This window comes from Euprymna scolopes, chromosome 31 (genome assembly GCF_053919585.1).
Source record: "Euprymna scolopes isolate OS-2025 chromosome 31, ASM5391958v1, whole genome shotgun sequence".
Taxonomy (NCBI): Eukaryota; Metazoa; Mollusca; class Cephalopoda; order Sepiida; family Sepiolidae; genus Euprymna; species Euprymna scolopes.
Window position 1 is genome coordinate 92488732 of NC_136512.1, and position 19490 is coordinate 92508221.

The 19490-nt window shown below is 29.8% G+C and overlaps 1 protein-coding gene across 3 annotated transcripts in view; it reads left to right on the top strand.

Annotated features, from left to right (window-relative positions):
- LOC145255858 (sodium/calcium exchanger 1-like) overlaps positions 1–19490 on the top strand; it is a 628006-nt gene that overhangs the window by 579001 nt on the left and 29515 nt on the right. The window lies entirely within an intron of this gene.

Here is a 19490-nt window from a genome sequence, read left to right on the forward strand (position 1 = left end):
ATCTTGACTCACACGATACATACAATGGCCATATTTCTGTAAGGCTGGAGTATGATTCTGTGCAGTCCTAGAAGGTCAACCCTTCCAGGCTTTACCTTTTCTCTTTGAGAGTTTATTGATGTAGATAGTTTTGCTCAGGCATTTTTGTAGGCTAAAGTACACGTCTCCTTTTCTGGCTTTTCAAAACCTCACCTGATCTTGTCTATCACCTAAAAGAGGATTTAAATAATACCAAGCTTCATTAGTCGCTCTCTGTCTGACAATCTGTTTTGAAGTTGAAAGTAATCTCAGTGGTTTAGAAACCTGAGGTTGAACACATGGATAGAATGTTGGGTCTGAGAACAATCAACAATTAAAGATGGAAACTTTTGTCAGAAATGATATTTTTAAATGAAAACAAAAATAAAAAAACTGAATATCCAACAATTTCCAGAATTGTTATGAGAATAAATTTCCAACACAACAAATTTTAAAAATTTCTTCATTTAACTTGAGTGAATTGCTTTGGGAAATTCATATTCAAAAAGATAAAATATGTACTTTTATTCTTCACTTTTTTTTTTTTTTTCATGTGCAAAAATATTTGGATCAGGCAACATTTGAGAGTTCAGCATTTGCACAATCTGAACTTTGCTGCTTGCAATTTCTAACAATGCTGATCAGAACAATTTTTAACATTTTATAGTGTAATCTGCTTTCTGAAGCAAGTTATAAGTTATTCAAGACATGTTTCAATAAATGGGATTATTCAACATTAAGCAATGGCTACAACACAGTTTAGTTTGCAAGCAACAAAATATTTTAATCTATTTTTCTTTCAAACTCTGGGATCCTTATTTTAATATAATTTCATCTGATTCTAATTCAACGGATAATTTCGGATTTTTAAAAATCTACTTTGGTTAATTATTTTATGATTATTGACCAAATATAAATACAATAAAAACAGAAATAGCTTTGACTAATTTCTGCTTTTAAGTAACAATTCTTATGCAAATCACTGCAGAGTTTAAATGCCTTTGCTTGTCTTGGCAACATAAATGGAGCAGATAACATTCTGTTCCCCATATTGAATTTTTCTTTGTTATGCTGAAGAAGTTGTTTCGCACTCTTGTACTTGTGAGTGCTGATTATAGTAAATGAAATAAGCCTGTAATCACAAAAATATGCCAACTTTTCCATACAGTTTTACAAGCTGAACAGATTATTCATAAATTTAAAGAGGTAATCCACCATATTTAGAAATATCAGTAATTTTGAAAGCTTATATGCATTTGGTTTTGTTGAAAAGTAATTGTGGAAGGTTGCAGAAAAATGTAAATCATGGAGAAAATAATATGATAAGGAATGCTCATGGATTTCCAAATTTGTCAGCTAAGCCCAGTAATGAGATGGGAGGCCTTGGAGATGGTTAATGTGTGATTGTATTGTGTATTATACAGAGAAAATGTTTACATGAAATGATATTTAACAGCTAAGATTGCTAGATTTGCTAGAAACTCGTCATAAATGGTGTTCCAGAGACTCTTGCATCATCACCTGTTTACTAGTGCCAATTGTGCCACCATCACCATTGTTGCTGCTGCTATCATCTTACCAACTGTTGTAACACTTGTATTATGTCTTTGCACAAAATGTTTATATATATATATTTTTTTTTTCCATCTCCAGATTCACATTTCTATCCAATTGCACCAATTTCTTTTTAAACCAATTTTATTTATTTTGTCATTTTTTTATTTTTATTTTTATTTTTTTTTTCTTTCCCAAAATCCATTTCTAGATTTTTTTTAATGCTCTCACCTTTATTTTTTGTCCTCACATTATTTTTAAACCAATTTTATTTATTTTGTCATTTTTTTATTTTTATTTTTCTTTTTTTTTCTTTCCCAAAATCCATTTCTAGATTTTTTTTAATGCTCTCACCTTTATTTTTTGTCCTCACATTATTTTTCAAACCTGAAATTTAACAGCTTTTCTTTTTTTTATGACAATTTTATTTAATTTTCTGTTTTTATTTATTTTTCAAGCCTTCTTTGCCAAAATGGTTAGAAACGCTACTCTAATGTTTTGTTTCCACTAGACCCACAATTCAAAGGATATACGCCATCAAAAACATCAGTGCCCGTTCTCTAAGAGGGTGGTCTGCGCATGCGCGCGTGCATTTACATGTACAAACATTTTACTTGCAACAGTCAAATGTCAAGTTCTTAGGGTGTTTGTTATCTTCCGCACCCCGTTACCATTCGCAATTTCTGCTCGGCTTCTATGCTTTTTTCAGCTGTCCTCAATTAATTGACTTCGTCTGATCCGATTTGATTTAGCCATAAACTAAGATTGTACAGAAGATGCAAAATTAGGAGCTGGTTTGGTTTGGGTGTATTTGTGCTTAGCTCTGTGCTGATTGTGTGTTGCCGTGTGTTGCCCTATCGCATTAAACCTTCGCGAGTCACTCTCTCTCTCTATGCAGAGACTGTTAGCATGTTGTCAGACAGATAATCTATTGCTTTTCGCCCCATTGCTTTAATTCTAGTATGAGACACATTTTAATCTTCTCACTCTAAATGTGTAAGGGAAACCTTTCGTTTCTAGCATTGAACAAACCCATACACAGTTATGGAGAGTTGGATTTTATATATGAAATATTTTTTGTACCTTTTGAAATATGTATACTTAACAATAAGGCTGGTTATGTACAACTCTAGGAGTCACTACTTAAAATTAATTGTCATTCTAGAATCAAATGTATTTAATTCAGCCATAAGTTTTTGTTTTTTATAAAGTATATCTTACACGTGTTCTGTTGAATAGCATAACTCTTCAGAGACAGGTGTATGTTCGTCAAAAAAGCTATTGTGTTTTTTTTATATAGAATGAAAAATGATTTGGAGAAGAAAAAAGATAAAAGAACAGATATTTCTAAAGTCTGCAAAAACAAATTTAAGTATACACATTGTGTATGGTAGTTTGATTGAAGGATTGCTAATAAACAAATGTACAGATATTTTATGTATAAGGCTGCAATGAGGTAGTGATATAAAAGAGGAAATACGTCAAGACAATGTGATGTTCTTAAATAAAACTTATTTTTCAATTTTCAATATCTTTCTCTTTTACATGGAGTCAGGAATGATTAAAAAAATTAATATATTAGAAGAAACACTTTGCCTATATACATACCAGCAGAAAATTCATCCTGCTTTGGGCATAAACTTGAGTCTTTCGAAATTGAAATTCATGGAATTTTATTTAATAATTAAAGATCAAAATTAATGTAAATCAGAAATATGAATTTTCAAATGTGAGGTTGTACCCATATTATGTCCCCTAAAAACCCTTTAGAATACTCCAAAGAAACTGAATATTAATTCATGTTTAATACATATAGGTAAAATTTCTTCAAACTCGAAACTATCTTGATTTTCACAAATGGTGACAAATCTCCCCATTGAACAAAACTTGATTTATTTGCTGTTAAGATCATCTTCATTAAGATGGGGATAACAGTCTGCAAATAAATAAATATACAAATTACTCACCTCTAAAGATTCCAATAATAAAATAAAACTAGATTAAACTAAATATAGATCACATTACGCACCTTTATGCCTATTAGTTATGTTTTAAAATTCATAATGATTGTTTAATTAGTTTGGGGGTTTACCTCCATGCAATGCAGCATATGTATAGAAAAATTAATCCAAACATGGAAAATTTTTCTTAAAATATTTGTTTTGCTTGCTTTATTCCAAAGATGTATCATTTGTCAATGGGATTCGTAAGGTTTTCAATTATTCCTTATTAATCTCTGCTACAAAACTAAGTCTTGCACAGTTTTTTTGTTGTTTTCATGCTAAAACTAATGTCTCTGAAACTGTGAAGAAAGTAATCATATTACTTAGTGGCAAAGAATCCAGTCTTAAATAATTTAATAGAAATTCTTTAAGTATTTCTGCTCAGAAAAGACAACAAGCACATATTTTCTTGATTTCGTCAAAGCCCCCCCCCCCTAAAAAAAAAATATCAATCAAAATAGCTGTACAAAATGTTCATATCAGGATTTTATCTGGACTTTTCAATGTCCACAAATAAACAACTTCTGGCATGAAACAAAACGAAAATCCAAGGGGGATAACCGTTTTGTTGTTAAAACTAAAGAATTTGTTCGTTTCGAAATCGCTCTTCAGATTGGTCCACATTTTTGTTCTTATCCATCATTTTCTCCATATTAAAAACGGATCTTGTCTGACTCTGTCCTCAGGGGAAACAAATAGATATATTCGGTCTAGAATTTGAGTTAATTACTCTTTCCCTATTTTTATTTTTCATCCAGCTTTTGTTTTATTTCCAGTCTTTTTTATTTTATTTCACTATCTCTCCCCCTACTAACAAGACTCCGCCCTTTTGCACCACTTGTGTTTCTGTTGTGCTGAATTTGTTGTTGCTCTTTAAAGTAAAATGTTGTTGCTATTGTTGGTTTTTGTGTGTACATTGGTAATAATGTGAACTTCTCTCTCTCTCTTTCCATATTTTTTTTTTATTTTTATTTTATTTTATCGTACACATTGCTTCATGCTGGAGTCTTTGGAAGATAGTGTAACTGCAACCGAAAAAAAAATCTTTTTCTTTTTGTTTTTTCAGAAGGTAAGAAAAATCATACTTTTCTCGAGAAATTCCTTTGATTTGCCAATACCAACACCTACTCTTTTGTTTCTCACAATAACGTAATACAATTACTCTCTCTCTCTCTCTCCTTCTCACTCTTCTACTGACTCTTCTTTTCACTTATATATTCCTTCTCACTCACACTGACTCTCTCCTTCTCACTCTTATACTCCACTTTCATACTGACTCTCTATTTCATGCTTTAATATTGATTTTTTTTTCTATTTATCACTCTGTATATTTAATGAAACTCTTGAAGTAGATACATTGTATTTAATGGAAGACCTTTTTTAACATATTTATAGACAAGAAAAATGACGCAGCATTGCCCAGGATTGAATAAGGAATCCTATGTTCTTTTGTGCCATAGTAATATTTTTTTAATATTTTTGTGCATCTTATTATATTCAATTTTGAAGACCGGATCCGAGAAAGATGTAGTTTCTTTGATTAGGTTGGAGGTGGGTATAAGTAAAAGAATTTAAATAAGTTTCAGTAAATGCATAGTCTTTAAAACCTTTCAGGCAACCTGTGCACTGTTGCTCAAATCCCTGAACCTCTTATCCATATTATTTGGATTCATTGGACTACTGTTCTCATCTTGAGTGTGATTTTCACAACGTTTTAGTTGATGTAACCTCCGACCTTCTTCAGGTGTATATTGTTGAACTCGGGCATGTGGACAAAATTTGGACTGAAAAATACAATTGCAAATTACTTAGGATCTCTATCCAGTCATGGCTGACAGAACAAGAACATGCTACCCCCATGAAGTAAATAAAGGGTTCTGCTTGAAACTCCGTCCAAATTCCTGTGTTCGACAGACACATTTCCGAATCCGACAAGATACACCTGAAGAAGGTCGGAGGTTACATCGACTGAAACGTTGTGAACATCACACTCAAGATGAGAACAATAGTCCGATGAATCCAAATAATACGAATAACCAATCCTCATCTAAAAAAAATTCAGAAGCCTAAACCTCTTATTTATATTGCTATTCTTCTTTTAGAGTTTCTGTACTTTTTAAGTTATAAATATATGAACAGCTTCTCACTTAGAATAATAAATCTGACCACCAATTCTCAATAACCCTTTATGTCTCAGTGACAATGTGCCTTGTTTGGAGTGAAAAGAAGTAAAAATAAAGTAAAACATTGTATTGCTTTTTTTTATGGATGTCCCCACAATAATATACATCTCCCCACCCCACCCACTTGATCCAAATGAAATGTACATATCTAAGTATATTTAGGTAATGTAGTTTCAGATTATCTCTAGTTGTGAGTATTTCCAAAACCCTAAAAGTTTAAGCAACAAAAAGCAGGAACGTTATTTGTAAAGATTTAATTTTGTTGAGGATTCTGTATGTTTTCTCTGTTAATTTTTTTTCACAAATTGTTTGCACGGTAAATATTATTGTATACATAAATAAGTAAATTGTGGTCTTAAAGTTAAGTATAATCTATCTACTTTTGAAACATATCATTAAATAAAATATATCAGATTTATCAATTATTATAATATATAATTAATTAATAATCTAATGTTATGAAACAGGAAAACTGAAAATTGCTTAATTGCTTATCGATCTTGCATCTTTATTCAGTTATTGTGAGAAAGTCTTTCAATAAAGATGAAACCTTAATGAACAAATAAACAACGTTTTTTATTTTTTATTTTCCAATGCATTATATATATATATATATATATATATATATATATAATTTGCATAGCATAATATAGTCATGCTTGTGCTTTGATGAATGAAATTAGAACAGGGGTAGTAGTACCAATTCTTTTTCTTTCTCAGCTTTTGGTAGAAGCAACCAAACTTGGAAATTATTCTTTGATTCCAATTTTTTAGAGTTTCTTTTTTTGTTTTTGGTTTTATTTATTTGCTACTGAGCTTCAATTTTCTCTCTAGCATTCTGGAAATAAGAATAGATAGGTCTGTTTGTTTTTTTTTACTAAAAATCTTGCAACAAAACAAAAACAGCTAAAATAATAAGCTATGCAAATCAGAAATAAAGAAAATAGCAAACATACATTCTGATGAATATGCAGCTCCAGTATATATATATATATATATATATATAAAATAGAAATTACAATTAAATTTACCAAAATGATCCAAGATGGTAAAATTAAAGTATATTATAAATATTAAAGAATTAATATTTATAAAGTAATCTTGACCAGATGTAAAAGCTCGATAAAACCAAATAGGAGATAGAGCTTATAATAAGAGTATAAAACCAAATAGGAGATAGAGCTTATAATAAGAGTTAATAAAACATGTTAAAAAACACTTTGACCTCTTTTTTTGCCCTATATTTTTTGCGCCTTTTAATGTCATTTTGTCTGGGTTATTTTGACATTTGCTTTTCTATTTTATATTTAATTCTATCACCATTTAATCTTTTTTTTCTCTTCTTCACGGATTTTTTCTCTTCTTCTTCACTGATTTTTTTTTTCTCTTCTTCACTGATTTTTCTTAATTACACTTCGTCTCGGCAACCATGTCAAACCCATATCTTATTTTTCTTTTATTAATATTATTGGATTTTTTTTCTCCTTTTCCCTGTATATATTTGTGAATTATTCCACGGATTTCGGCCTTTTGGATTATTTTGGACCATCTTCCAATTACTTGATTTCCTTGGATTTTACTTGTGCGAATGGAAATTTAATTAACTTTCTTGGAGTTATATTTTTGGATTTTACCGTCATTGGATAATTTACTTTTCACCAGACTATCCATTCACGTGAAATAACCTTTTTCTTCACCATATTCCCTCTTCTTCACTTTTTGTTATCAAGTAAGATCTTTGACTGACTTGCAGTTTCATCAAATACTTTTGTATGCAAAATCTGATCCCGCATTTTGCTAATTCCTACCCTCTGATGAGAAGGAAAGTATTTCTTCGAAACTCTGTGGATTAAGGACTATCCACTTATTAAGTGTTTCCTTTTCAGATTAAATATGTTTTTAACTCTTTTTCAAAGTGTTTTTTAACATGTTTTATTAACTATTTGCTCATATATATATATATATATATATATATATAACATTTTAAACTCTCACATAAATAATCGTTTTTTATTATCCACTTCCTGTTGAGGTCACTGTCGCTGGGTTGCTCCATTCTTAGATGTGTTCAGGATTAACTACAATGTATAACCTAATCCATTGCTAGTACAAAAGTGGAGGATATTTTAGGCTTTTTGAATTGACTCAGCTATTACTGGTTTCTTGTCTTGCTGTGGTCACTTAAATGCTTTTTCAGGTTGGCTGTAACTTTTTTATACCATCTCAAGATAACCAGTGCATAAGTCTTTTTGAAGTCTGGTGCAAGATCACTGATTTTTAGCACTCTGAAAACTCCCTACGCAATAAGTCCATTATGTTGACAAAAGGCGTGGGTGTACATTTTTTCCTATCAGATTCCAAATGGAAATATCATTGGTTTCCTATCCGCTTGTATCGATAAGCTATTATCTTCATATCACTATAAAATATTTCATTTTATTTTGTTGAGAAAAATTATAAAATTTATCTTAAGGATTTTTTCTGCTTTTTATTCATTGTTTTTTAAAAAAAATGAGATTTTATTTTTAACAGAAGAAAATTATTAAGAATAAGAAAAATTTTTTTCATATTTTGTATTTTTTATCATCTTTGTTATCGATTTGATTGATTTCTGCTGTTGCATTTTCTTCATAAAGTAAATGTGACATAAGGCCGCTACTTAGATTCTTCACTTTTCATCTGATGGGAAGATATCTGAGAGGAAACGTTTTTCTAAATTTAATCGTTTTGAATTTTTTAAATTTGAACTCCAGGATATTATTATACCATCTTCAGATAATACACTTTGGCCCTAACCCAAAGTCCAATCTATTTTCATTAGCTTCACGTTTGACATAACAATATCACCTGAGATTAATTTTTTTCTTTGTTTCTTTGCATTGAATTTTTGTCAGTTTTTTAAATAGACAGCAAGATGATAATGTATGTATGAACACAAGATTTTCTTTATACATTACTATATAGCTGACACGATGCAGTAAAATTTCGATTAGACATTGATTGCGGCGGTTTCAAGATAGAATGGAGGATCCAACTCGTTGAACTATGAATTCCTATTCCCCCTAAATTTAACTGTAGAGTATTATATGTAATAGATATATTAAAATTTAAAGAGGTACCATCCGAACTTGATTTTTAACAATTACATGACAGATAAATGGTAAAAAGCAAAACATATTTCTAATTCCCAGGCTGATACAAATCTGATTTTTCTTTTTTAATTTTATTTAAATATTTGGCATTCAGGTTATGATCAAAGTGTAATATCTGTTTTGTCTTCACTCGGAAGAAATTTTCCTAGAATGAGGCAATTTATAATTTTGTCCAAATTCAGACATTTACCCTTTTGGGTAGCTGGATTTTCCCTATTAAAAGCCGACCTCATGTTTAAGTTTTCTCTCATTGGGAGGTAAGCAAACAGTCACTAACTGGCATCAATTTTCAATCAAATATTTAATTATGATTTCAACAAAGAAAACTATTTTACAAATTCCATAAATTTCTAAAATCAATTGTTAGTTTGTTTTTATTTTTGTTTTTTTTTGCTAGAAAACTTTTTGAAAACAATTAGTTTTTTCGATTAGTTTTTAATAATGCCACATTTGTCTCATTTTAGCTTTGGTTCACACTTTAATATACTTTGTATCTTGGCTTTTTTTTATCTCTATCATTTCAATTGTTGGTTTGAAATCTTGATGAAAAAACAGTTTTCTTTTCATTCTGCTTGTTTGCTGCTTTCTATTCCTGCAGATGGCATATTTATCTATTAGTTGTAGATTTTGCATTGTAGAAGAGTAAACAAAAATTAGTCATTGCATGTTTTATTATTTGGAGACAAATTTATTAAAAATAAGGCACAAAATATTTGCTCCTCTGGCTCCAACTGCTTCATATATTTTTTTCATAACTGCAATTTCACTAGATTTCTTTGTGAATAAACATTCAAGTATGCAGAATAATTTAATTAAATTTGGACAAATATATATATATATATATATATATATATATATATATATATATATATATATATGAATATATAACATATACATCAAGTGTGCTTGAAAGTCAACTTACAGCACAATTTTACGAAAATAAGCAAATATTTTACTTGCTTTAAATTTATTTCCATAAAATTGCATTGTAAATTAGCTTTCCAGTACACTTGATGCATATTTTATTAAAATTAAATCAATGCTTCTATGATGGAACTCGCATATCTGTGTTAGGGTAAAAAAAAAAAAAAAAACCCACATTCTAGCCATTAAACATAATTTATTTCACCCTGCTAAAGCGATATTAATCAGATGTAACTCAATCACTTTTACTGAAGAATGAGTATCATTCGTCAGCAAACAGACTATTAGCCATTCAACCACATCCAATGAATCTCACCTTGACGAAATGAAATAAAGTATGCGTAATAGCTGGAATGTTAGTTTAAATTCTTCCTTTTTAACTTTTATATTTGCTCTGTATTACATTGAGCTCTCTTACTCAAGAGTTCCTACAGAAATTACTCTATCCTTCACAGATCCACCAATATATATATATATATATATATATATATATATATATATATATATATTGTTTAGAACTGAGTTCATACGTTTTCATAAGAGTATTTTTTCTAATCAAATTGGTATAAAAATTGTTCTAAGTTGTATACATTTCTTTTTATAAATAAATATTACATTATTATTCTAATAACTGAGCACTATTGAATTTATTTCCATACTCTCTAAAACAATTATATACATGTGTGTAGATACATACACACAAATATATTTAATATTTTTTATATATCTACATGTGTTACTCCAGAAACAGCTGCTTTGCTATATCACAACTCTTCAATGTCTGGAGTGCATGAATTTTTATTGAAAACCTGACTGCTTTATCAGCAGCTAAATACTATAACCACTGTTATATATTTATTGCCTTAATATCGTGCCTTTTTAGAATTGATGTTTGAACAATCTATTTATGATTAATTTATGTGTGTGTGTATATGTGTATAAATGTTTAGAGGTATAAAATTTATATATATACATTTGTACATAAGTAGAAATCTCAAGAATCTCTTAACTATCATCTCATCGGGAGAAAATAAATAGCAATTCAATTTAATATATTTTGCAAAAACTGAGGAATTTGACATGCTATCATGTTCAAGTGTGTGTGTGTGTATGTATGTATATATGTATGTGTGTATATATATATATATATATATATATATATATATATATATATATATATATATATATATATATAGCATGAAAATAAACCTTTCAAAATGAAAGCAAAGCAGAAATTCCTGATCTTGTCTAATTTTCAGACAGATGTATTTCCTTATCCTTGCTATTTTCTTTTTCTTCTGGAAAGTTCTTTTAATTCTCAGCCAAATTCTATTTCCGACTAAACTAACTTGGTGCAATTTCATGATCTGTCAACATTTGTAGCTCACTTTAACTGAAACCTCTTTCTCAAATGGTTTTCTTTCAACACCACCATCCAAAAAAAAAAAAAAAACCAACATGTCCATGAAGTGTGTCTCCCTTTTCCTTTTGGTTTTTCTTTCCATAATGGCACCTCAGCAGCACTAATCATCAACACCGCTGCATGGCATTTTCTTTTAGCAGCACCAAAAAGCAGCATCACCTGATTCTGAGACTGCAAAAGGAACTGTCTCGATTCTCAAACACCAAAACAATAACAACCAAAACCAATGATTACAAAGTTTTAACACTTCTACTAATCACATGTTTGGAGAAAGAATATAATATTAAATTTACCTTTTCTTTTTTTTTTTTTTTTTTTTTTTTTTACCCACTTATACATAAAAATCTCTGAATTGGGACTGAGGAAAAAGTTTGTTCAGTTTTTAAAGAAAAAATAAATTATTTGAAATTGCTTTTCATGAGATTGTTAATCTTATTTGTACACGTCATCAAAACTTTATATTCTTAAAGATAGAGCACTTTTCACAGAATGTTACTTTTTCAGAGCAATGCTGACAGTTTTTAAAAATGGTTTTGGCGTTCATTTTTGCATTTTTACTCTTAAATTACCAACACTTTTTTTCTAACAATAAAGTTAGATAAGAAAAAAAGCATAAACCAATTTTGATGAGTTATAAAAATTTGTTTTAATTAAGTCAAAAATTTAAAAAAATAAAAGAACAAACTTTTTCCCTTCTCCAAACAAAATTGATTCTGAAAAATTTTAATTCACAATCGACAAGTCTTTTTATTATTTAAAAAGTCATTAATATTCAATTTGTTTTGTATTTTTTTCAGCTTTCTAAAATGTTTTTTATAAATCTTTGTGATATTTTTTCTTTCATTTTTTTTTTTTTTTTTTTTCATAGCTAGAATGACTTGAAAACTGATAATGAGGTTCTTTATTTTTCTATTTCTTTTTATTTAGGTTATTAAGCCTACTGTACTCATCTGGGATGTTATTCTCACAATGTTTCTTTCGATATAACCCCCAATCTTCTTCACATGAAAATCTATATTGAATTCTAAATGAAACCTTTTATTTACCCATTTACCCACATGGGTAGCTTATTCTTGTTCTATCAGTTATGACTAAGTAAAAATATAAAGAACTTCTTAATTGTATTTATAGTATCGACCATAATTAGTGTTAAACTTTTTAATTCCAGAAGATTGTCATTTAGAATTGATTAACCTGAGTGCCCGGCGTTGCTTGGGTGTTTAGAGGTGTGGGTTGAGCAAAAAACAAAAAAAGTGGTAGTAGGCAGGCTCGAATCTGTACCACGAAGAAGGAAAAGAACGTGAAAAAAAAACCAAAGAAAAACGGAAGTGACAAAGGTTTAAATTAAGGCTAGTCCATCAAAAAGAGGGAATGACTTTCGAAAATATTGGTGAAAAAAGCGACCCCTCCCTGTAGAAAAGTTCTAAGTTGAGGGTGAAGGAATTAATGTTTTTAGCCAATTTTTCGATATTTGTCATCCGAAAGGTCGAACTTCAAAACGATACCGATCTTGTGAAAATCCGTCGCCTCTGTCGAAAGTTTTAGACACACAGACACAGACAAACAAACATACATACATTTAAGCAAACAGGTGAGATTTATATTATAGATTATTACTTATGTATAGTAATGAGTAGTATGACTACACATGTGAAACAAGGATTGGTTTAAAGCTGCTGAAATTCATATTATAATTGTCTACAAAGCCTTGTGACACAACCAATAAAAGTAATAATCAGTTCTAAGTGATATTCTGGATTTTGAAGGTCCAGTGCTTGGTATGGGCAATACTAAGAATGCAATTATAAATTACTTCTACTTGTTCATGATTGATGAGAGCAAGCTACTCTTGTAGATTAAATAAAAGGTTTCATTCTCGAGTTTGATAAAATGCACCTGAAGTTCAAAATTTACATCAGCTGAAGCGTTGTGATAAAACATCTAAGATAAGAACAGTAGAAAACTCCAAATAATGAATTCTCATCTAAAAAAATTCCAAAACATGTACTTTTGTTTTTACTTATTTTTATTCCATAACATTTCTGAGATGTTCGCTTAGAGGATTGATAAAAATGACGAGATCAACTTTGTTTGAATTTCTTAGTTAATGATGTTCAAAGAATTATCTAATGTTAATTCAAATCAAAGTTGTACAAAAATGTCAAAAGAAAATATTCTTGCATTTCTGGTGGGTAGAAGCAGATATATTTTGAAAGGCTATCGCCATTGCGGTGTTTTATTTATTCCTACGACATAAAATTATTTTGCATGTTAAAGACGGCTAGATCTTTCACCTACTAGACATACCTGTCATTCGTCGGATCACAGTCACTACTGCTATTTAGTCTACTTTGGTTTCATTCGAAAATTCATTAACAGATAATTGCTTTTATGACATTCTTTTTGCCTAAATCAAAATAAATCTCATTACTTTTCTTTCTATATAAGGGAATAAATATTTAAAAAAAAATTTTTTAGATAAAACAAATGGTTTATGGAAATGTGGATAAAGCAATATAAATTTAGAAATAAAAAGATAAGTACATTGAGGCTGAATTAAATATTTCAGCCGATCGGTTTGAGATTTTTACCAAATGAAAATAGTCTAATTCATTAGCTAAAATATCTTTAATATTTTATGTACTTGTGTCTACTCGCGTGTTGCCTTGCTAACCAAAATTTCTATAAACCAATTTTCCACACACTATCACATATGTAATTATCATCATTATTCTTATATAGAGACATTATTCTTAATTTTTATATAGAAGCAAACAGACTTCTTTTGCCATCTAATGTGTGTAAAAAAAAAACAGTGACAACACTGAAAATAAAGTAATTTTTTCTCTAGATGCTCAAAGATATTAAATAAAATAAAAATATTAGAAAATGATTGAATCAACATTGCATGTGTATTCATGAAAATTATATATAAACGCGAAATACATGCGCGCACGAGAGAGATAAAAATAGTGTTTGATTGTTTTTATTAATATAGATTTTATAACAAAGTATTCGTTTGTCAAAAAAATAAATAAAAATTCTGAATTATCTCCCTTAGGCGCAAGACAAGGGCAGTAACTCGCAATACATTAATAGACAAGTCGTTTGATTTGTCCCTTTAAGTGTTTAGAGTTACTTCCCTTTATGAAAGTTTATGAGCGATGTTTTTGTTTTTTTGTGGGTGTGTGTTTTGTTTTAACTTTTTACAAACGATGTTGTCGCTATGAGATACTAAATCGGGCATGCCCTAAATCGTCGGAGCGCATTTCATTAAAGTATTTGTAAAACAAGCACAGAGATCTAATTCGATTAATAGGATTCATATTACAATCCACAGAGGTACGAAAAAGTTGTCAAAAAACAGTACTCTTGCATAATTTGACCAGGATCCTCGTAATTTCCCGTCAAGCTCGGATCGTGCGAGACCGGCAATCATCGGTGACAGCCGAGCAGCGGCGTAAAAGACACAGGCTCAGGAAAAAAAGCAAAACAAAACGAAAAAAACCAACAAACCTTATAACAAGAAACCTAACTTTAAAAACACAAATGTTTATTTAATTTATTGTATTATTTTTTTTTTTTTTTTTTTTTTTTTTTTTGTAATTATCAACAAGAAGTTTCTTTGTTTTTTTTTAATTTATCTGCAAAAAAAGGTTGATTACCTGTAAGGTGTAAGTACAATTTTTTGTTTCATTTTATTTTTTATTTATTTATTTTTATTTATTTATTTTTTTTTTTTTAATAATATTTATCAGCAACAAGTTTTTTTTTTTTTTTTTTAATTTATCTGCAAAAAAAAAAAAATAATAAATAAAGGTTGTTTACCCGTATAATTGTTAGGTGCAAGTACAATTTTTTGTTTAATTATTAGTTTTTTGTTTGTTTTTTTTTAATCAAAAATAAAAAATATTGATTTAAAAAAAAAAAAAAAAATTTTTTTTTTTTTTTTTAAACGGTTATTTTCTGACGGAAGAACTTTCTGAAGAGGAGGATATTTCCTTAGGAATCTTTTTCTTCGTTCGACTGTTGATCGGCCGTCAACAGCAAAGAGAGAGGTGATGGGGCAGAGGAAATGGGAGAAAGCTCCCCAACCGGGTAGCTTTCGGAAATATGATTTATGATGGAGACAAAAGGATCGTTTCCAAATTTTTATCTCCACATAAATTCTAGTAAATACGTATTCAGAAGCTCTCGGTTGGTCCCACATTCTTGCTTGTTACGCTGTTTCGCTTCTTTCCACATCCTCTCGACGTGGTTCGTTGTTGCATTTGTCGTAGGGTCTACAAAGTGAATACTATGATTCACAGTGACGTGTTGGAACCCTTCTCCAACTTTGTTATAGGCCTTCCAACAGTCGGAAACGACTGTACTCGGCAGAATATATTTTTTTATTATTGGGAGGAGGATTTCGGCATTTCGATTTGAGACGATGACCAAAAAACCCTCCTTGTTGGTGATATCATAGCCACCGAAGACCCAGAGCGGTTCAAGGATTCTCTCAACATTATGTTTCTTCCGATTGAATAAGGATTCGTCTATTTCTACAGTGTGCCCTGGGCCTCCTATCTGCCGGAGATTCCTCAGGAAATACTCCTGACAAATTTCCCTCAGAAAATTCTTCCAATCCATGTACATGTGTTCGGATATAACACTGCATTCTCTCTTAATATTTTTTAGTGTCATGATTTCGAAGGCCATAAATAGATGATTTTCACTATAGTTGCAATATCCAAATTGGAACGTGCAAAAAACGATCCTGTGCACAATGACACCCACTGTTACACCACCAGGAGAAGCAGTCCTTTACGCAATTTCTTTTTTTTTAGTAAACATTTATGATTACATTTTTTGCATCTCATTCTTTGGGAAAGCAATTTCTTTTCCTGACAAAAGGAAATTTTCTGCATCGGCGTTTCCATTTGTTTTTCAATCGTTCACAGATTTATTTCCATGGTTGTCATTTTTTTTTCAGTAGTTACTTTCTTCCAATTCCATTGTCGTCTGCTTACAGTTACAAACTAAAGTCGGATTAGCATTTCAACATTTGAACAACATTCGGCGGACGCCGATGATTGCCGGTCTCACCCGATCCGGGCTTGATGGAAAATCACGAGGATCCGGGTCAAATTTTGCAAGAGTACCCAAAAAACAAATATATGACAAATAAGTTAAAGCAAGATAAGTTAATTTTCTACCGAACTGGATAATATTTTAGTGGTTTTATTTAATGTGAAATGTTTAATCAGTTAGAAAACAAGTAATATTGAACGTTACCGAAGAACAAGAAAAAATGGCAGTCATCTTTACAGTTCCAACAAAGACTTAAACCCACCTAAAATAAATGTTACCGTGACATTTTGTTCTATTTCTTTTCTTTTTGAAGTTATTATCGAGACTTCAAAGATGTAAAGAGACATTGCGGCCATTTTGTTTTTTTCTCCGGTAGTGTCCAATATTATTTGTTTTTGGAACGGATTTTTGGTCCTGCTATTTTTAAATAATGTTTTGAGGTTAAATTCAAGTTTCATAATATTTTTTTTTATTATAAAATTGTTAGGTGGAAGCACAGAATAGTTACAAAACATCCTCGCTCCTCATGTTAAGAATGGCTTTCGAAATAACCCTATTATTTCAGCGCTGTACCAAAAATACATAAGCACCATTTTTTACATTAAATAAAAACACTAAAAACTTATTCAGTTAGGTAGAAAAGTAACTTGCCTTTGATAACATTTATTTGTTATGTATTTGTTTTTTGACAACTTTTTCGTACCTCTGTGGATTGTAATACAAACCCTAACTATATAATTAAAGAAAACAATAGATTAAATAAAATATTGATTTTCATATAAACTTCTAATATAAATACAATTTGTTTTGTTGTTTTTTTTTATTCAAACAAAATCTTAAAAGTATATACTAAAATTCTAAATCTTCAAGCGGAATCTGGTGACTCCTGGAACAGAGCCAATACTGGATGAATGAGTTACATAGTATGAATTTTATTTTTAAATCTTATTTGTTGTATAAATTAATGCAATTAATTTTAGAAATAAAATATGTTTGTAAATCGAAAAAAACGAAAAATGCAAATTATTTTTGTAGGTTATAAATATTTGAAAAATCCTTAACTAACAAACAAAGTTATATTTTACTTCTTAGGTAAACTGTTTTAATTATTAGATGTAATTTATTTTTGTCTTTTAAAAACAAAATCTTGATTCTTTCATATGACTGGTACACATGCAAAAACGTATGATTTCTTTTGGTTCAGGTGCACAATTGAAAGATAATGCTTTATTCTGTTCGTCTAACTTTAATTCACACTATTTAAAAAAAAAACAGCTTAAAGACTTTAAATTAACTTTCTAATTTCACGCAATAATGAAGTAAGCAGAGTGTGAACATTTTTAGTGTATTATTATGGACTGGTGGAATCCAGTGGAAATTCCAGTGTTTTTTACATCAATCTTTATAGTTTACTCTTCCTAGTGACATTCTTTTTGAAATAATGTCTATAATAAAATGATTGTCAACGAAATAATTTTTAAATAAATAAAACATATATGTCTCTTGCTTATTTAAAATACAATTATATCAGGTTAATTGTAACAATTTGATTCTATTGAAAACAAAAAAATCTCTTACCATAAAAATAATTATAGCAAAATATTAGTCAAAACAAATGTTACTTTTGAAATGCATTTATGTAAAATTGTACTGTTGAAAGCATTTGATTTGGGATAAATTCATTTAAAAATGAGTAAAGACATGATTTTTTACTTTAGCGACATCAGATATTAATCACCATTTTTTTTTAGTGTCTGTGAAAGGTGATAACGTATATACGAGCATGAAATGCCTTAGTGTATATTATATAAATAAAAATGTTCATGAACCTTCGAAATTCAAAAGTGATTTTGAAGTTTTTAAACTGTCTATTATAAAGTCAATTGTCTTGAATTAATCAGTAAATCAAGTATTATGGTTCATTTGTGCTTGTAAATGTTCCCTGTTGTATAAAAAAAATCAATTTGTGTAATTTAAAAGTAAATATATTTTGTAAACTAAGAAATATCCCTGTATGTATCCATCATATAAGCGTGTTCATAATCAATTAAAAAGTGGAGATTTCTTTTGTTTTGACTTTGAAATCTGTGGCTGGAAATGTCTTGCCAACAAGTGTGAATAATTAAAATTTGCTTCCTTCTTTTCAGCAAAGGGTGACGGCGAAGGGTCAGAGGAGAAACAATCAAAAGGTTTCACTACCGTTTTCTAAAGGTTCTACTGGTAGAGGGTCTTACTAATGAGTGACTTACAAACACCAGATTGACAAAAACTTTGAGTTCAAACAAATAACTAAACACACACAAACGCGCACTTTTTAAAAATAAACTTTTAATCTTTCATAGCCATTAAAGAGTCACTCCCATCTCACTATCAATAATAACAATAACAACAATAATAATAATAATAATAATAATCTATTGTTTGGATTATTTACTACTATTCTCATCTTGGTTCTTACATTTTGTATGATGACCACGGGAAGAGTCTATCAGGCATGTGTATGCAGTGTGATTACTAGTAAAAATAAAACCTTAAAATAAAAGGGTTGAGGACATGTTGCATACTATACATGCACTGAAGACTCACTCACCCTAAGCAGGTCGAACCGGCTTTCTTCAGAGGAGGAAGTTTCATGCGAATATCAAATTCATAAGCGGTTCACAGTTGCTTGTATATCCTCGTCAGGGGAAATAATGGCAATGTTAGATTTTCGCACTTCTTGCAACGTCCTCTAACATATAGGACATGGTATTCTTGAATGGTCATCTACTCGGTTCGAGATTAGAATTTCGTACAGGTTGCAAAGTTCAACAATAAGGTTCACACACTCAATATGATGCACCTGAAGAGGTTACATTGGCTGAAACGTTGTGAATATTACAACTAAGATTAGAATAGTAGTTCGAATAATCCAAATACAAATTCTCAATCCTCATTTCAAACATTCCAAAACATGATAATAACAGTTCAATAATCAGAATGTCCCATATGTAATCTCGACTTTACACTTATATACAGATATAATAATAATAATAATAATAATAATAATAATAATAATAATAATAATAATAATGGTCAATAAATCAACCTGGGTGTGCATTGAAGAAATTTCTCACCACCACCTACCCTACCTATAACAAATAGATACCTTCAGACTGTA